Source organism: Oncorhynchus gorbuscha, linkage group LG22 (genome assembly GCF_021184085.1).
Source record: "Oncorhynchus gorbuscha isolate QuinsamMale2020 ecotype Even-year linkage group LG22, OgorEven_v1.0, whole genome shotgun sequence".
NCBI lineage: Eukaryota > Metazoa > Chordata > Actinopteri > Salmoniformes > Salmonidae > Oncorhynchus > Oncorhynchus gorbuscha.
This window is the reverse complement of record NC_060194.1, coordinates 32,487,568-32,493,567: the sequence shown is the minus strand read 5'-3', so window position 1 is coordinate 32,493,567 and position 6,000 is coordinate 32,487,568.

The following is a 6,000-nucleotide window of genomic DNA, read 5'->3' as shown; positions in this document are numbered from 1 at the left end:
TTGAGATGCTTCCGTTAAGAACACCCTCTGTGTTCTATTCGACAAGTAACTCTTTATTGATATTATAGCAGGATGTGTAAAGCCATGACACATCAGTTTTTTCTGCAGCAAACTATGATCGATAATGTCAAAAGCTGCACTGAAGTCTAACAGCCCTCACAATCATTTTATCATCAATTTCTCTCAGACAATCATCAGTCATTTGTGTATGTGCTGTGTTTGTTGAGTGTCCTTCCCTATATGTGAGAAAGTCTGTTGTCAATTTGTTTACTGTGAAATAGCATTGTATCTGGTCAAACACAATTAATTTCCCCGAAGTTCACCAAGGGTTAGTAACAGGCTGATTGGTCGGCTATTTGAGCCAGTAAGGGGGCTTTACTATTCTTGGGTAGTGGAATGACTTCAGCTTTCCTCTAGGCCTGAGGGCACACACTTTCTAGTAGGCTTAAATTGAAGATGTGGCAAATAAGAGCGGGAATATCGTCTGCTATTATCCTCAGTCATTTTCCATCCAGATTGTCAGAGCCCTTTGGCTTGTCATTTTTGATAGACAACAATCATTTTTTCACCTCTTCCACACTGACTTTACTGAATTCAAAAGTACAATTGTTGTCTTTCATAATTTGGTCGGATATACTTGGATGTGTAGTGCCAGCATTTGTTGCTGGCATGACATCCCTCCATTTGTTTATCTTGCCAAGGGAAAAGTAATTAAAGTATTTGGCAAGATCGGTGGGTTTTGTGATAAATGAGCCATCTGATTGAATGAATGATGGAGCCGAGTTGGCTTTTTTCCCCAAAATGTCATTTAAGGTGCTCTAAAGCTTTTTACTGGAGTGCGTAACTGGCTGCAGGGAAGTCAGGCGCAGGAGAGCAGAAATTGATAGCGAACGGAGCCCTTTATTGAGGCGAACAAAACACGGCACTCAGAAAACTAAACACACATGGGTTACAATAACCCGGCGTAAACCAGCCTGGAGTACACATACATTTACACATAACAATTCCACACACAGACATGGGGGGAAACAGAGGGTTATATGCAAGACGAGTAATGAGGGAATGCAAACCAGGTGTGCGGGAAAACAAGACAAAACAAATGGAAAATGAAAGGTGGATTGGCGGTGGCTAGACGGCCGGTGACGTCAACCGCCAAACGCCGCCCGAACAAGGAGAGGGACCGACCTCGGCGGAAGTCGTGACATTTACTATCATTCTTTATATCTTTTATCTTTGTTTCATAGTATTGTTTATTTTTAGTTTTATTTAGCTTAGTCACATGATTTCTTAATTTGCCAGTTAGTTGGGCTGCCAGACCTTTTTGCCTCATTGGGCTGCCAGACCTTTTTGCCTCATCCCTCTCAACCAAACAGTTCAATTCCTCATCAATCCAAGGGGATTTGACAGTTTTTACAGTCATTTTCTTAATGGGTGCATGCTTATTAGTAACTGGAATAAGCTATTTCATAAATGTGTCAAGTGCAGCGTCTGGTTGCTCCTCATTACACAGCACAGACCAGCAAATATTCTTTACATCATCAACATATAAATCACTACAAAACTTATTGTATGACCTCTTATACACTATATTAGGCCCAGCCTTTGGAACTTTGGTTTTCCTAGATATGGCTATTATATTGTGATCACGCTGTCCATAGCCGATGTGAGCAAGACCTTTAAACAGGTCAACATTCACAAGGCCGCGGGGCCAAAAGGATAACCAGGACGTGTACTCAGAGCATGCACGGACCAACTGGCAAGTGCATTCACTGACATTTTCAACCTCTCCCTGACAGAGACTGTAATACCTACATGTTTCAAGCAGACCATAGTCTATGCAGACCACCATAGTCCCATAGCCCAAGAAAGTGATGGTAACCTGCCTAATTGACTACCGCCTGGTAGCACTCACATCTATAGCCATGAAGTGCTTTGAAAGGCTGATCATGGCTCACATCAACACTATCAACCCGGAAACCCTAGACCCACTCCAATTCACATACCGCCCCAACAGATCCAAAGACAACACAATCTCAAAAGCACTCCACACTTTCCCACCAAAGGAACACCTACAGTATGTGAGAATGCTGTTAATTGACTACAGCTCAGCGTTCAACTCCATAGAGCCCAAAAAGCTCATCACTAAGCTAAGGACCCTGGGACTAGAGTCACCTCCCTCTGCAACTGGATCCTGGACTTCCTGACTGGCTGCCCCCAGGTGGTAAGTGTAGGCAACAACACATCTCCCATGCTGATCCTTAACATGGTGGCCCCTCAGGGGTGCGTGCTTAGTCCCCTTCTGTACTCCCTGTTCACCTACGATTGTGTGGCCAAGTACAACTCCAACACCATCATTAAGTTTACTGACAACACAACGGTGGTAGGCCTGATTACTGACAACGATGCAACAGCCAGAGGTCAGAGACCTGGCAGTGTGGTGCCAGTACAACAACCTCTCCAACAACGTGAGCAAGACAAAGGAGACGTGGACTACAGGAAAAGGAGGCCCGAACAGGCCCTCATTCACATCAATGGGGCTGTAGTGGATCGGGTCGAGAGTTCAAAGTTCCTTGATGTCCACATCACCAACAAACTATCATGGTCCAAACAAACCAAAAAAGTTGTGAAGAAGGCATGACCACGCCTTTTCCCCCTAAGGAGACTGAAAAGATTTGGTATGTGTCCCCAGATCCTCAAAAAGATTTACAGCTGCACCAGTGAGAGCATCCTGGCCGGTTGCATCACCGCCTGGTATGACAACTGCTCGGCATCAGAGCGTAAGGCGGGTTGTGCGTATGGGGTCAAGCTTCCTGCCATCCAGGACCTATATACTAGGCGGTGTCAGAGGAAGGCCCAAACAATTGTCAAAGACTCCAGTCACCCAAGTCATAGACTGTTTTCTCTGCTACTGCACGGCAAGCGGTACCGGAGCACCAAGTCTAGGTCCAAAAGGCTCCTTAACAGCTTCTACCCCCAAGCCATAAGACTGTTGAACAATTAATCAAATGGCCACGTGGACTATTTGCATAGGCAACCCCCCCTTTTGTTTTTACACTGCTGCTATTCACTGTTTATTATCTATGCATTGTCACTTTACCCCTACTTACATTTACAAATTACCTCGACTAACCTGTACGCCTGTACATTGACTCGGTACCGGTACCCACTGTTTATTGTTCTTTTATTGTGTTCCTTTTTTCCCTTCATTTAGTAAATATTGTCTTAACTCTATTTTCTTAAAACTGCATTGTTGGTTAAGGGCTTGCTTTCGGCGCATGTGACAAATAAAATGGGATTTGAAGAAGAAGAATTGAATTCATTATGGAAACCGTTTACAGTTTAAGAACCGAACGGAAGCAAATAGAGCAAACTGAACTGAAGCAAATCGAGCAAACTGAATGAAACGTTTAGGGAGGGACTTCCATACCTGAATATGTCCAATAGAAACTCTCGTTTGCTTTTTCTGTTTGGAGCAACTGTTTTTATTTGCAAAACCTTTGGTAACAGAATTGGCATAATGATTACACCCCATGTCTTGTTTTGAGATGTTGTGACTGATTTCATGTCAACACTAATATGGATCAAATTCGCTAGCTAGCTAATCAACAACTGTAATGATGTATTTGAGAGACAACAAGTGGTCATTGTGAAAATGTATTTATGTTTTCAATAGACATTTGGAGACTAAATATAGTTGATATGTTGTCTACAATCTAAGCTGACCCCATCTGTTTTACCCCATAGTTGCACACACATCAGTTCTGTTGCTAAACAACTGAAGCTCAATTTACCTGCTCTTGGGAATACTTACTTTGTTCCATTCAGAAAAAAGTGTATCTCATAAAATGTCTGTGTCCAGTTGCAGGTGGTTCTACAAAAACCAGAGAAATTTCTCAAATATATTAAATACAAGTTTTGTACCGAATGAGAAATGCCTCTTGCATGTGTGTAGATCTTTGTTGTGGACGCACTGTTTAATGCGCCACAGATGGAACAAAGAGCTAGTTATAAAAATCTTATACATAGAACAAGGAGCTAGTTATAAAAATCGTATAGATAGAACAAGGAGCTAGTTATAAAAAATGTTGGATGCGCTTTAAATCAATTCTAAACGGGTCATGTGTTGATGGGATACAGCTTTTGACGCCAAAAGTTTATTCTTTATTTGCATATTACCTAACCCTTTTCCCTAATATTGACATAATTCTCCAAACCTGCTTCATTAATTATCCTAACCTGCTGCGTAATTTCCCCCTAACCCTGCTATGAAAAGTACAATTTAGACAAAAGCTGTATCCCTTCTAGGCTAAATCTACTCACCCAGGTCCCATAGAAACGACTACAAAGATGCTCGGAAATGCTAGATGTATGGCAGTAAAATGACGAGGAACTGCCTCGTGCAGTACAGAACATAATTTTGTACAAAGCATAGTTTATACAAACCTGGGTGCATCTTAATACGTTAGTAAAGTGGCTTAATCTCCTTGTCTCCTTCACTTCACCTGCACATATCTGAAAACACAAAGGTGAAACAGCAATATGGTGGATACTGGGATTTTTGTTTCAACTGTTCAGTTATTTCAAATCCGTGTAGATTATTAAAGCAGAAGTGGAAAGGAAGTGAGAATTGAGATCCAACCCTGGATAAATAATCTGTGAAGCTAGTCAATAGAGGGTGCAAGTTCTAACATGTAATAGGTTACAATAAGAGAGTTGAGTCTCCCAACCCTCCTAATAAATGTTTTAAAAATGACAAAAGAATGTGATAGATTAGGCCTGCCGATGTTTCCAAGGTCGGACTTTGCTATGTTTCAGGGGTTTCAATATTTATAAAAGAATTAAACATTATATGGCTTATACATTTTATCATTTCTAAATGTACATGAAATAAATATTTGTAATAATGGCATATTAATAATCAATCACCAGGTTATGCCTGTGTGAAAATGTCCCTTTTGTAGGGGCACTTCAACAGTATATTGCAATGGACCCCCACATTTCTAAATCCACCCCTGTATGTTTCCTACCAAATCTGTCCAGTTCTGGTTCTAATAACTGTCCAGAGATTAGGACAACCAATTGAGATTATGGGACTTTCTTCAAAATCTGGTCAGGTGAGTTGTCAATCTTTCCAAATAAATTGTATGGTCAATAGTATATAGTATAGTATATTACTCTTGGTTAATAAACATAGCTGTCCGTCTTAGTCAATTTATTACAGATTTAGAGAGAGAGAGAGATTTAGAGAGGGGGCATGAGATGAGAGGGATGTGAAGAGAAAAAGAGGGGGAGAGAGTATAACATTTACTGTCCCGTCATCAGACCAGTGATAATTAAAGGTAGGGAAGAATGAAGGGTGTGCTTGAAATGATTCTAATGGTGTATTCTAGAAGCACAAATGAAACTGAAGTCCACACAAGGCTAAACAGTACATTGAAATTGGCAGAAAAACATCCGACTGGGAAGTGTGATCAATGTCAGGGGGAGATGGACGCTACAGTGGAACACGTTCTATTTCAGTGCCTGCAATATGGGAGGGAAAGGAAGAGATTGTTATTACACTGAACAAAAATAGAAACGCAACATACAACAATTTCAAAGATTTGACTGAGTTACAGTTCATACAAGGAAATCAGCTCATTTAAATAAATACATTAGGCACTAATCTATGGATTTCACATGACTGGGAATACATATATGCATCTGTTGGTCACAGATACTTAAAAAAAAAGGTAGGGGCATGGATCATAAAACCAGTCAGTATGGTGTGACCACCATTTGACTCATGCAGTGCAACACATCTCCTTTGCATAGAGTTGATCAGGCTGTTGATTGTGGCCTGTGGAATGTTGTCCCACTCCTCTTCAATGGCTGTTGCTGGATATTGGCGGGAACTGGAACACACTGTCACACATGTTGATCCAGAGCATCCCTAACATGCTCAATGGGTGACATGTCTGGTGAGTATGCAGGCCATGGAAGAAATGGGAAATTCTCAGC